The sequence below is a fragment of the Bufo gargarizans genome, chromosome 2 (genome assembly GCF_014858855.1).
Source record: "Bufo gargarizans isolate SCDJY-AF-19 chromosome 2, ASM1485885v1, whole genome shotgun sequence".
Taxonomy (NCBI): Eukaryota; Metazoa; Chordata; class Amphibia; order Anura; family Bufonidae; genus Bufo; species Bufo gargarizans.
In genome coordinates, this window is record NC_058081.1 from 188,986,823 (window position 1) to 189,001,814 (window position 14,992).

General features: G+C 47.2%; 1 protein-coding gene across 2 annotated transcripts in view; it reads right to left on the reverse strand.

The window, feature by feature from the left end:
* SCAMP5 (secretory carrier membrane protein 5) overlaps positions 1–14,992 on the reverse strand; it is a 50,988-nt gene that overhangs the window by 14,219 nt on the left and 21,777 nt on the right. The window lies entirely within an intron of this gene.

Below are 14,992 nucleotides of genomic sequence, written 5' to 3' on the forward strand. Positions count from 1 at the left end.
TCCTGGAAGTCAATATTTCTCGCTACTGTTATGAGTATACACAGTAGGAATACACAGAGAAACCGACTTCCAGTCCATACAAAATACACTGTAGAATCCAGATAGTCTGTGCATACCGGATCAAAAAGGGATATGTCCTTTTTTTGGTCTGGACACCATGGAGGGTGGCTGTATGTGGATTAGCCCCACAGAATGGGGCTAAAGCCATGGGTGGACCCTGAGAAGACAGTAGGTAAAACTGCATCTGAAACCCAAGGTTGAGTTGTTACGGTGGAAACATACGCCAAGTAAATATAACTAAATATATTTTTCAGGATAAAGCAAGAGAAAATCTTGATAAAAAATTCCCTGTATCTTATTGTCTACAGCTAAGTGGTTCTGGCCCAAGCCACTCTGTGCACCCTTGCTCCTCCTGCTTCCTCTGTCATCTCCTTCCAGGGCCGTCTTTAACCCCTTCACGCAACATTGTGGGGGAATGTGGTGCCTCACCGCATCCCCAAGTGCATGTACGTGATCAGCTTTCTCTGTCAGCGCAGGGAGAGAAGCGCTGAAAGTTCAGTGAAGCCGGCGTGCTGGGGTTGCTAGGCAACCAGAGACGCCGGCGGGAACTGCATCGGAGCTCTGACCCGCCCACAATCGCTGCGATTTGGTCCCTTTGCCGTATTGGACCAATCACAGTGCATCAGGGCAGGTAGAGGGGGGGGGGGGGGGAGGTAGGCAGGGACTATGTGCTTCTCTTTCTCTGATCATCCCAATTCCTGTCAGGAAAGCGATCAGAGAAGGAGAGAGTGCGAAAAGCTGCTGTACATTAATACTAACCAGATCGAATTAACCCCTTTTGTGCCAAAAAGCTGCTTCTGTGCCCCAGTCAGTGACACAGATCAGTTCTGTGCCTCATCAACAGCCTGTCGTCTGCCATCTGTAGTCAGTTCTGTGCCTCATCCCCTGCTTCATAAATAATTAACCCCTTCAGTCCCGATTTGCCACTCTCCTGTGCCTGATTTGCCCCAGTCAGTGAGATTAGTCCTGTCATCACCTCACCCAGACACCTGTCACTACTGTCCGTCCGTTAAACTGTCTGCCTGTAAAGTATCGATAAGGCTACTTTCACACTTGCGCTTGATCGGATGTGTTCTGAACGGATCCGATCATATTAATGCAGACGGAGGCTCCGTTCAGTACGGATCCGTCTGCATTAATAACTTAGACAAATTTCTAAGTTCGCAAGTAGCCTGAGTGGATCCGTTCAGACTTTCAATGTAAAGTCAATGGGGGACGGATCCGCTTGAAGATTGAGCCATATGCAAGCAGCGCTCAGCTGTCCGCCTGTCCGTGCGGAGGCGAGCAGAGCGGAGGCTGAACGCCGCCAGACTGATGCAGTCTGAGCGGATCCGCTCCATTCAGACTGCATCAGGGCTGGACAGAGGCGTTCGGGTCCGCTCGTGAGCCCCTTCAAACGGAGCTCACGAGCGGACCGACGAGCGCAAGTGTGAAAGGAGCCTAATTTGGTTGAACTTTGCGCACAAATCTCCGATGCACTAGAAGGCTTTTCACTGCTGAAGAGACATATGCCGTACTTTTTGAGGACACTGACTCCAACAGTGGAGATGAAGTGACATTTTTAGTTTCATCTTCCTCACATGATTCATCTAATGATGAACCCCCTCGTAGGCGTCCTAGGGGTAGTGCGCAGTCGCAGCCCCGTAAAAGTGACTCTTCATGGATCCCCGCAGATAACGATGTGCCCCAGGTGCCTGAATTTACAGCCACTCCAGGCATCAATGTAGATACAACAGGTTTCAGTGAAATAAATTTTTTTTCCAATTATTCTTCACTGATGACCTAATTAACTTGATGGTGGAACAAACAAGTATATATGCAGAGCAATTTATTGCCTCCCATCCAGACAGTTATCTCTCAAGGCCCCGCAAATGGACCCCTACTAACACGACTGAAATGCAAAGGTTTTGGGGACTTCTCCAGTTCTCCTAAGCATGGGCATTAAAAAGAAAAAAAAAAAAAAAAAAAACACACAATACGTTCATATTGGAACAAAGATATTTTATATCACACCCCTCTTCACCATCTTTCCATGCCCCGGGCCCGTTTCGAAGCTCTTCTAAGATTCCTACACTTAAGCAATAATAATGAATGCCCCCCACCAAGCGACCCCAGTTATGACAGACTCTTTAAAATTAGGCCAGTGGTTGACCACTACAATTCCAAATTTGGTCAAGTATATACCCCCCAAAAATGTATCTCAGTGGATGAATCATTGGTCCACTTTAAAGGCTGATTACATTTCCGCCAGTACCTGCCCAATAAAAGGGCTAGGTATGGTGTGAAGTTGTATAATGGCCTGTGAAAGTGTATCCGGTTATACACTGCGCTTTCGTATTTATGAGGGAAAAGATTCCAAAATTGAGCCACCCGATATACCCAGAACCGGGGGACAAAGTGGGAAGATAGTATGGGTTTTAGTCCACCCCCTGCTTGACCACGGATACCATCTGTATTTGGACAACTTTTACAATAGTGTCCCTCTACTGAAGTGCCTTGCTGCCAGAGGCATAGGCACATGTGGCACAAATAGAAGAAATCAAAAAGGGCTCCCTAAATCCTTTATAGACCAGACAGTGTGTCGTGGGGAAAGCAGGGCTGTTTGCTCAGAAAATTTGATGCTGCTAAAATACAAAAGACAAACGTGATGTTCTTGTGTTGACTACCATCCATGCAGATCAGTCCACCCCAGTCCCAGTCCGAGGAACCACAGAGCAGAACATCAAGCCTGTGTGTATCCAGGATTACAAGTTCATGGGTGGAGTGGATCTTTCAGACCAGGTACAGCCCCTACAGTGCCTTAAGAAAATCTATGGTGTGATACACAAAATTAGCTGTGTACCTAACCCAAGTGTCACTATATAATGCCTTTGTCATCCACAGAACAGCTGGTCTTAGGGGGACCTTTTGGAATTTCAGGAAAAATAAATAAAAAAAATTGGCGTTCAGGAAGGAGAGGGCAGTTTTTCATCCAGCAGTGCTTCTGGGGTATCAAGAATAATACGTGGGCAGCATTTCCCTGGAGTACTTCATAACAGCGCCATCCACAGCTCCCCCCTCCCCATAACAGCGCCATCCACAGCTCCCCCCTCCCCATAACAGCGCCATCCACAGCTCCCCCCTCCCCATAACAGCGCCATCCACAGCTCCCCCCTCCCCATAACAGCGCCATCCACAGCTCCCCCCTCCCCATAACAGCGCCATCCACAGCTCCCCCCTCCCCATAACAGCGCCATCCACAGCTCCCCCCTCCCCATAACAGCGCCATCCACAGCTCCCCCCTCCCCATAACAGCGCCATCCACAGCTCCCCCCTCCCCATAACAGCGCCATCCACAGCTCCCCCCTCCCCATAACAGCGCCATCCACAGCTCCCCCCTCCCCATAACAGCGCCATCCACAGCTCCCCCCTCCCCATAACAGCGCCATCCACAGATCCCCCCTCCCCATAACAGCGCCATCCAGAGATCCCCCCCATAACAGCGCCATCCACAATTTGTTTTAATATGGCCTAACATAATTGTTTTGTAATTTTGGTGTTTTTTACCCCCGATTAAATTATCGACAACTAATCGATTATTCAAATAATCGTTAGTTGCAGCCCTATACTAAATGGTAAAACACTGGCATGGAAAAGGACCTAGGAATTTTAGTGAACTGCAAACTAAGCTGTAGAAACCAGTGTCAGGCAGCTGCTGCCAAGGCCCAAACAATATGGGTTGCATCAAAAGGGGGCATAGATGCCCATCATGAGAACATAGTCCTACCACTTTACAAATCACTGGTCAGACCACACATGGAGTACTGTGTACAGTTCTGGGCTCATGTGAATGAGGCAGACATAGCAGAGCTGGAGAGGGTTCATAGGAGGGCAACTAAAGTAATAACTGGAATGGGCGGACTACAGTACACTGAAAGATTATCAAAATTAGGGTTATTCACTTTAGAAAGAAAGAGGGGAGATCTAATAACTATGTATAAATATAAATATATCAGGGGTCAGTACAGAGATCTCTCCCATCATCTATTTATCCCCAGGACTGTGACGAGGGGACATCCTCTGCATCTGGAGGAAAGAAGGTTTGTACACAAACATAGAAGAGGATTCTTAACGGTAAGAGCAGTGAGACTATGGAACTCACTGCCTGAGGAGGTGGTGATGGTGGGTTCATTAAAAGAGTTCAAGAGGGGCCTGGATGTATTTCTGGAGTGTAATAATGGTTACTAGAGAGGGGTTGTTGAATCAGGGAGGAAATCTGATTGCCTGATTGAAGTCGGGAAGGAATTTTTTTCCCCTAAAGTGGGGAAAATTGGCTTTACCTCACAGTTTTTTTTTTGCCTTCCTCTGGATCAACTTGCAGGATAACAGGCTGAACTATATGGAGAGATGTCTTTTTTTCGGCCTTATATACTAGGTTATTATGTCCAGCCTTTTCCCTGGATATATCATCACTAGCTGATTGGCGGCGGTCTGACACACAGTACACCGGCTGATCATCAGTTGTCAGTAGCTCCATCACCAGAAGTCACTTCAGTGGGCGCAGTGCTGCAGTTGTGAGCGCTGCCCACTACAATGCAGAGAGTGTTGTGTAGTTCTGGCGCCAAATTCAAGTGGCAGAGCTTGACAGAACCAGGGGTGAACTGGGAACTTAAAGTGGCCCTGGGAAAAAATAAAATAAAAGTGGCCCCATGTTGTAAGCGGGTCCAACTTAACAAAAAGCGGGCAACATAAGTAGGTGGGGCCAATAATACCATCCCAACAGAGCCAAACACCAAAGTGCCATACGATTTACTGCCCCAAAAGTCCCTCTGCAGCGTTTTGGTGTCCGTCCGACGAAACTGAGCCAAACGGATCCATCCTGGCACACAATGTAAGTCAATGGGGACGGATCCGTTTTCACTGACAATAGAAAACGGATCCGTCCTCCATTGACTTTCAATTGTGTTCAAGATGGATCAGTTTTGGCTATGTTACAGATAATACAAACGGATCCGTTCTGAACGGATGCAGACGGTTGTATTATCTGAACGGATCCGCACAAAACGCGAGGGTGAAAGTAGCCTTAGACGTGATCACTCCCAGCATCTTTTGTGACTTGTGGGTGGTTAATAAAAAATCCACTTGCTTGTTCATCTGGTCATACTATCACTGGAGGCGGGCTACTTTTTCTTGGGCCACCCTGTATAAAGGAAAGACTTAAACTTTTTGGAACAGTGGCAAGCATGGTGTAAAAAAAGCAAACATTTGTGTACTTGCTCAAAAAACTGCTAATTTATTACACCACAAAACTGAAAAACTGGTATAACACCTTGGATAACCTCCCCATTGTGCATTCCCTATTAACCCATTCTCGCAAAGTTTAAAAAAAAATAAAAAAAATAAATGATAAAGCAAACATTTAAAATTACTCTAAAAAAATAAATAATAAATTAGAAAAAATAAATTCACAGGTTGTCTGATGCACTTTTTGAAGCCAAGCCAGGAACAGATCATAAACAGAGAACATGTAGAAAGGAGAAACTGAGGGGGAGATTAAAGGGGTTGTCCAGGTTTTTGTTTTTGTTTTTTTCAGCAGTGCTTTCTTAAGCCTCATGCACACGACCATATGTAATTTGCAGTCCTCCAAAAATGGATCCGCAAAAAAATACAGATGTCCCCACCCCGATCATTACCTAGCAACCATGCGTGAAAATCGCACCACATCCGCACTTGCTTGCGATTTTCACGCAGCCCCATTCCCTTTAATGGGGCCTGCGTTGCGTAAGAAAAAAAAAAAACACAACACGCACAATATAGAGCATGCTGCAATTTTCACACAACGCACAAATGATGCGTGAAAAGCCGGAATTAGACTTACCGGTAATTCATTTTCCACAAATCCACCATGACGGCCAAGAGAGATTGACCCCTGACCTCTGTAGGGGCAGGAACGGAGATAGGTTAAAAGGACCCCTCCCACCACCATTCACCAGTGAGTTCCAGATTATAGTGCCACAACCACCAGTTAAGAAGTGAAACAACGCAAAAAATAAAAATAAAAAAATTACTCATACCAAATCCGTATAATAATTTCTTGGGTGGGATATCATGCCATCATGGTGGATTCGTGAAAAAGGAATTACCGGCAAGTCTAATTCCAGATTTCCACTTCACCACCATGACGACCAAGAGAGACATAACAGATTATATACGTCTTAGGGTGGGGCAACGTCCTGTAGGACCTTGCGACCAAAGGCCAGGTCGGAGGACCTGGATAAGTCAAGTCTATAATGTTTAAAGAAAGTGTTTACACTGGACCAGGTTGCGGCCCGACATATCTGAACTAGGGAAGCTCCTGCCTTTTCAGCGAATGAGGCAGATATGGCTCTTGTAGAGTGAGCCCGAATGACGTCTGGACAACTGATGCCTTTGATCTTGTAGCAGGTTGTAATAGCCTGTTTTACCCATCGGGCAATGGTAGATCGGGAAGCTGCCTTCCCTTTATTTTTACCACTGAAGAGTACTAGTAAATTGTCCACCTTTCTTAGGTCCTTGGTGACCTCTAGGTATTTTAGTACTGTTCGTTCGACGTCCAGGGTATGGAATCGTTCCTCCCCAGAATTTATAGGATTCTCGCAAAATGAATGAAGAATGATCTCCTGGTTTCTATGGAAGTCTGTTACTACTTTTGGCAAAAACCCTGGGTCTAGCCTCAAGGTAATTCGATCTTCCTGGATTGTGAGGTATGGTTGTCTTATTGACAATGCCTGGATCTCGCATAGTCTTTTTTGCTGATGTTATAGCTACAAGAAAAGCCACCTTCTGAGAAAGGTGCTTTAGGGAACCCGAGTCCAGGGGTTCGTAAGGCGGACCTGCGAGTCCCCTAAGGACAATGTTTAAGTCTCAGGTAGGCACCCTTGATTTAAGAGATGGTCTTAGTCTGACTGCAGACCTCACAAATCTTTGGATCCATCTATGGCTGGCTAATTCAGAATCGAATAAAGCGCTAAGCGCTGAGACCTGGACTCTAAGGGTAAATGGACTTAACCCTGACTGTAGTCCTTTTTGCAGTCCAGGATCCTCTGTATATTTGGTTTAGCCTGGTCTGGGGCTTCTTCACCTGACCAGGTGCAGAATCTTCTCCAGATTTTTAAATAGATGGAGTTAGTCACTTTCTTTCTGCTGGCCTTCAAGGTAGATATCACTCCCTCTGAGAGACCTCTGCGTCTCAGAAGGTCGGACTCAGGATCCAAGCCAAGAGGTTGAAGATTTCTGGATGTGGATGGAGAACCAGCCCCTGGATCAGGATATCTTTCCTCCTTGGGAGAATGAATACTTCCTGTGGGGAGAGGTTGGTTAAGATCGAGAACCAGCTCCTGTTGGGCCAGTACGGGGTGACCAGGATTATTCTGGCCTTGTCCCTGATGATCTTCTGGAGAACCCTTGGGATTAACGGGAACGGAGGGAAGGCATATGCCAGATCCCAGTTCCAGTGCAGGGAGGAGTCGTCGATCGCTAGAGGCCTGTCCCTCGGGTTTAGGGAGCAAAAAGGTTGCTACCTTAGCGTTTTTCCTTGAAGCGAATGGATCTACCAATGGGAGGCCCCATCTCTGGACAATTAGATTGAAGACAGTGATGTTTAGAGGCTATTCCCCCTGGTCTATAGTGGTCCTGCTGAGGAAGTCTGCAGCGCTGTTTAGGCTTCCTTTTATTTGAATCGCAGATACCGATTTTACATTTTTTTCCCCCCAAAGGAAGATTCTTCTGGACAGACTTTCTAGTTTTTGGGACTGTGTGCCCCCCTGGTGTTTGAGGTAGGACACGGTCGTTACATTGTCTGAATAGATTTTTTATGCTGGTTCTTTCGTTTTGGAGCAGCTGCTCGTATTGTCTCCCAAACTGCCCTGAGCTCCCTGTAATTTGAGGACTGAGCTGCAATTTTCAGAGACCAGTCTCCCTGGTAGAGGTCGGAGTATATGTTTGCGCCCCATCCTTTTACGCGGGCATCTTTCTGAACATGCACTGCTGGGGTCTTGAGCCAGACCATGCCCTTTTTAAGATTTTCTGTGTCAAGCCACCACCGGACTGAAAATTTTACATGGCCCGGGATCAGGACCTTTTTGTCTAGAGAGGACAGATGTTTGTCCTATCTTCTTAGAAGCCAGGACTAATGGGCCCTGTAATGGACCTGGCACCAAGGGACTGCTACCATACAGGCTGTCATTTGACCTCAAAGGCTCATTGTTTCTCTGAAAGAGAAAGAGCGACATCCTAGGAAGGCCCTGATTGATGTCTGAAGGTTCTCCGTTTTACCAAATCCAGCAATACCCCTAGGAATTTTACCCTGGTATCTGGAACTTGGGATTACTTTTTTAGGTTTATCAACCAACCTAGGGCTGTTAGAAGGGCACAGAAAGTCTCTCGATCCGCTATGGACTGATCCACTGTGTCTGAAATCAGCAAAAAGTCGTCTAGGTAAGGAACGACAGTCACCCCCTGAGATCTCAGGGAGGCGACCATCTCTACCACCAGTTTCGTGAAAATCCTTGGGGCTGAGGCCAGCCCGAAGGGGATAGCCACGAACTGGAAATGGTGAACAGGGCCCCTGTGATCCCTCAATGCAAAACGCAGGAGCCTCTGAGACTGGATGTGAATAGGAACATGATAATATGCGTCCTTCAGGTCGATTGTGCAAAGGAACGCATCTTTTTGAATTAAAGGAATGGTAGAGTTTAGGGATTCCATCTTGAACCTCTTGTAAACGACGAATCCGTTTAACCTTTTGAGGTTTATAATCATGCGATAGGAACCCCCTGGCTGGTTGGAGTAGAATCCCTGCCCCCGTTGAAGCTCGGGAACAGGAACTACTACTCCTCTGGACCTCCTTCCAAATTTGGTTCTGCTGAAATGAGGAAGAGTGGTGAGATACCAGAAATACATTCGGAGGGGGGGGGGGGGATAACTATCTTGTAGCCGTTTTTGATAAGATTTTGCGCCCAGGGGTTGGGAGAAGTCTGATGCCACTGGGCAAAAAAATTGGATAGTCTTCCCCCTATCCTGGCGTCACTGTTTCTCACCGCCCTTGTTCTGGGGATTAAGGAGGTACCCTCTACCTTTCCCCCCTCTTGGGTAACGCCAACGTCCGGATTTACCTTTACCACAAAAGAAGCAAATTTGGGAGTATTGGTTACGAAAGGAGGGTTTCTTTTTAGGGGTTTTCTCTTCAGGAAACCCTTTCTTTTTATCAGTAGCCTTCTTGAGGATCTTGTCCAATACAGGACCAAACACGTATTCGCCCGAGAAGGCTATAGAGCACAGCTTCATTTTGGAAGTGATGTCGCCTGACCAAGATTTCATCCAAAGCGCCCTCCGGGCAGCATTGGACAAGGCCGCGTCCTTGGCCGAGAATCTAATTGTCTCGGCGGAAGCATCCGCTAAGAACCCCGTGGCGGATTTTAACAAGGGAATAGAGTCTAGTATTTGTTCCCTGGACGTCTTGTCGATTAGATGATTTTCTAAGGCCCCATGCACACGGCCGTTGTTCACGGCCGTGTGCGGGCCGTGGAACCGCGGCCTGGATCCCTTCCTGTGAGCTGGAGCACACGGCGTCACTGGTTGCTATGACGCCGTGCGCTCCCTGCTGCCGGCACAGAACAGTAATACACTGGTACGATCTATACCAGTGTATTACTGTACTGTGCCGGCAGCAGGGGGCGCACGGCGTCCTAGCAACCAGTGACGCCGTGCGCTCCAGCTCACAGGAAGGGATCCAGGCCGCGGTTCTACGGCCCGCACACGGCCGTGAACAACGGCCGTGTGCATGGGGCCTAACTCATTCAGCCACAGGTACATAGACCTGGCGACTGAAGTAGCGGCTATGTTGGTCTTAACACTGAACATAGCTGCCTCCCAGGAATTTTTTAATAGACTGTCTGCCTTCTTCTCCATGGTGTCCTTTAACTGACAGGAGTCCTCGAATGGTAGCGATTTTTTTTATTATTTTTTTTTTTTATTAACTTTGGCCACCTGGACGTCAATTCTGGGAACCTCGTCAAAGACCCTAGAGTCTGATGGGTCAAATATAAGGCGGTTCCAGAATCCCTTGGAAATACCTAGTTTCTTTTCTGGATGGGTCCATTCGTCCATCACCATCTCTTTAATATTTTCATTTCTGGGGAATACACGGGAACGTTTGACCTTCAATCCCCCAAACATCTCTTCCTGAACTGAGTGGGGTCACTGGATGTCCTCCACCCCCATCGTATCCCTGACCGCTTTTAGAAGGTCACTCATTTTGCTAGGAGTGAAGAAGAATTTTCTAGAGTCCTCAACAATTTCGCCCTCTGATAGGGGGTACTCATCGTCCTCCTTTTTGGAAGAGGAGGCCTCGCCCTCCAAATCCTCGGAGTCTGAGGAGGAGATGTCCGCCATTCTGGGACGATTGGGTGGGCGAGCCCCCAGGGTGTCCTCACAGAGGGAGGCTAGAGAAGATTTAATTTCCTCCTGAATCATAGTTCTAAATTCCTGCATAATTGAGGGTTGTTCTTCTCTCACCAACTTGGCAATACAATCTTTGCAAAGTTTCTTAAGATAATCAATCACCGGGAAGCCTGACGGAGCACTGGATGCATCCGGCGGTCTTCCTGGGCTTTTTCAAAGCAAGTTTGGCCTAAAGTGAGAGAGCAGCCCATCAATTTTGTGACGATCCAGTATAGGTGCGTAAACTTTAGATGCAGTATACCAAAAGACCTTAGGGGAGGGGGGTTCATACCAGTAATACTGAGGTACCCTCCCCACTGACCCCGCATCTGTCAAGCTGCCGGCATGCCCAGGTGGGCTACTCACGCAAGGGCGCTCTGGAGCGGTCTGCTCCTTCTCCTGGCCAGACATGTCGTCCGGCAATGCAGAGAGCGCAGCAGGAAAGTGCATGTGAGCCGGGTATCGTCTGGCGGCCCGGAAGTGACGTCAGACGTGCGCACCTGCGCAAACGTCCTCCTGGTCAGATACCTGCACAGGGAGGTAGGCGACCCAGCGGCAGCTCAGGGCAGGCTTCCAGCAACAGGGAGCATGACCCCGGCGTCTCCCTGTCAGCTTTGGAACGGAGTCAGCCGGAGAGCAGGGGACGCAGTCCTGGATGAGAAGCCCGCAAGGGAAGCAATATTTTCCACCGATGCGGTCACCCAGGTACAGAAATAAAAAATAAAAAAAAACAGGTCCTTATCCACTTCACCTCCCTGAAAGCCAGAGAGGACTTTTCTCTATCCTGGCCCCTATAGGGGCAGGAACACACTAGTGAATGGTGGTCCTTTAACCTATCTCTGTTCCTGCCCCTACAGAGGTCAGGGGTCAATCTCTCTGGGCCGTTATGGTGGTGAAGTGGAAATCACCGCTCATGTGCACAGACCCATAGAAATGAATGGGTCTGAATTCAGTGCGGGTGCAATGCGTTCACCTCAAAACTCGCCCGTGGAGCCCAAGTCTGGTGTTTTTTAATGTGTGCCACAATTATTAAGAAGCACACACCACTTTTCATTACACTTCATTTTTGATGCCATCTTGAGCGCTGCAATATAAAAACTGTCTGTGACAAAAGCACAGAGATGGTTGGAGCCAGGGTGGATAAAAATCAATGATTAAAAAAATAAAATAAAAAATAATAATAATAATAATAATATTAATAATAATAATAATTCGGTTTTATTTAACCGCTACAGGACCACCGTACGCAGGATTGCGTCCTGCCGGTGGCCCTGCTCTTTTGGGTGGACGCATATACGCGTCCTCCCGCGATACCCGAGATTTCCTGTGAAGGCGCGCGCGCTCACAGGAACGGAAGGTAAGCGAGTGGATCTCCAGCCTGCCAGCGGCGATCGCTCGCTGGCAGGCTGGAGATGTGATTTTTTTAACCCCTAACAGGTATATTAGACGCTGTTTTGATAACAGCGTCTAATATACCTGCTACCTGGTCCTCTGGTGGTCCCTTTTGTTAGGATCGACCACCAGAGGACACAGGTAGCTCAGTAAAGTCGCACCAAACACCACACTACACTACACCCCCCCCCCCCCCCGTCACTTATTAACCCCTTATGAACCCCTGATCACCCCATATAAACTCCCTGATCACCCCCCTGTCATTGATCACCCCTGTCAGGCTCCGTTCAGACGTCCGTATGATTTTTACGGATCCACGGATACATGGATCGGATCCGCAAAACACATACGGACGTCTGAATGGAGCCTTACAGGAGGGTGATCAATGACAGGCGGGTGATCACCCATATAGATTCCCTGATCACCCCCTGTCATTGATCACCCCCCTGTAAGGCTCCATTCAGACATCCGTATAATTTTTACGGATCCACTGATACATGGATCAGATCCGCAAAACACATGCGGACGTCTGAATGGAGCCTTACAGGGGGGTGATCACCCATATACAGTCCCTGATCACCCCCTGTCATTGATCACCCCCCTGTAAGGCTCCATTCAGACGTCCGCATGTGTTTTGCGGATCCGATCCATGGATCCGTAAAAATCATTCGGACGTCTGAATGGAGCCTTACAGGGGGGTGATCACCCATATACACTCCCTGATCACCCCCCTGTCATTGATCAACCCCCTGTAAGGCTCCATTCAGACGTCCGCATGTGTTTTGCGGATCCGATCCATGTATCCGTAAAAATCATACGGACGTCTGAATGGAGCCTTACAGTGGGGTGATCAATGACAGGGGGGTGATCACCCATATACACTCCCTGATCACCCCCTGTCATTGATCACCCCCCTGTAAGGCTCCATTCAGACGTCTGCATGTGTTTTGCGGATCCGATCCGTGGATCCGTAAAAATCATACGGACGTCTGAATGGAGCCTTACCAGGGGGGTGATCAATGACAGGGGGGTGATCAGGGAGTCTATATGGGTGATCACCCCCCCTGTAAGGCTCCATTCAGACATTTTTTTGGCCCAAATTAGCGGAACTATATATATTTTTTTGTTTGTTTTTTCTTACTAAGTCTCATATTCCACTAACTTGTGTCAAAAAATAAAATCTCACATGAACTCACCATACCCCTCACGGAATCCAAATGCGTAACATTTTTAGACGATTATATTCCAGACTTCTTCTCACGCTTTAGGGCCCCTAAAAAGCCAGGGCAGTATAAATACCCCACATGTGACCCCATTTCGGAAAGAAGACACCCCAAGGTATTCGCTGAGGGGCATATTGAGTCCATGAAAGATTGAAATTTTTGTCCTAAGTTAGCGGAAAGTGAGACTTTGTGAGAAAAAACAAAAAAAAAAAAAAAAAAAAAAAAAAAAAAAAATCAATTTCCGCTAACTTATGCAAAAAAAAAAAATTCTATGAACTCACCAGGCCCCTCATTGAATACCTTGGGGTGTCTTCTTTCCAAAGTGGGGTCACATGTGGGGTATTTATACTGCCCTGGCTTTTTAGGGGCCCGAAAGTGTGAGAAGAAGTCTGGGATCCAAATGTCTAAAAATGCCCTCCTAAAAGGAATTTGGGCCCCTTTGCGCATCTAGGCTGCAAAAAAAGTGTCACACATCTGGTATCGCCTTACTCAGGAGAAGTTGGGGAATGTGTTTTGGGGTGTCATTTTACATATACCCATGCTGGGTGAGATAAATCTCTTGGTCAAATGCCAACTTTGTATAAAAAAATTGGAAAAGTTGTCTTTTGCCAAGATTTATCTCACCCAGCATGGGTATATGTAAAATGACACCCCAAAACACATTCCCCAACTTCTCCCGAGTACGGCAATACCAGATGTGTGACACTTTTTTGCAGCCAAGGTGGGCAAAGGGGCACATATTCCAAAGTGCACCTTTCGGATTTCGCAGGCCATTTTTTACACATTTTGATTGCAAAGTACTTCTCACACATTTGGGCCCCTAAATTGCCAGGGCAGTATAACTACGCCACAAGTGACCCCATTTTGGAAAGAAGACACCCCAAGGTATTCCGTGAGGGGCATGGCGAGTTCCTAGAATTTTTTATCGCAAGTTAGTGGAATATGAGACTTTGTAAGAAAAAAAAAAATTAAAATAAAAATCATCATTTTCCGCTAACTTGTGACAAAAAATAAAAAGTTCTATGAACTCACTATGCCCATCAGCGAATACCTTAGGGTGTCTACTTTCCGAAATGGGGTCATTTGTGGGGTTTTTCTACTGTTTGGGCATTGTAGAACCTCAGGAAACATGACAGGTGCTTAGAAAGTCAGAGCTGCTTCAAAAAGCGGAAATTCACATTTTTGTACCTTAGTTTGTAAACGCTATAACTTTTACCCAAACCATTTTTTTTTTTTTGCCCAAACATTTTTTTTTTAATCAAAGACATGTAGAACAATAAATTTAGCGAGAAATTTATATATGGATGTCGTTTTTTTTGCAAAATTTTACAGCTGAAAGTGAAAAATGTCATTTTTTTGCAAATCAGTAAATTTCGATTAAAGGGTTTCTACCACTTGCATATCACATATTTGGTGATCAGACACTAGCGATCCGCTAGTGTCTGATGTAGCATACAAGCTAATTATTACATTAATCCGTTCGGCCGATACCTCAAAAAAAGCACTTATATCTTTATGCAAATGAGCCTCTAGGTGCTATGCAGGCGTTTTTCCAGCACCTAGAGGCTCTGTCTACCTTGCAGTTTGCCGCCCAGCGCCTCGCTCCAGCACGCCCATCTCTTACTGTATTCGATCCTCCCCCTGCTTCAGCCTTCAGAAATCCCGCGCCTGCGCCGTTCGTCGCGGCATTCGGAGGCATTCGGCGCAGGCGCAGTCAATGTGTGACCGCTCCCCGCTCAGACATTTCCACTGCGCCGATGAAGTCATCGGCGCAGGCGCAGTGGAATGGTCTGAGCGGGGAGCGGTCAGACATTGACTGCGCCTGCGCCGAATGCCTCGACGAACGGCGCAGGCGCGGG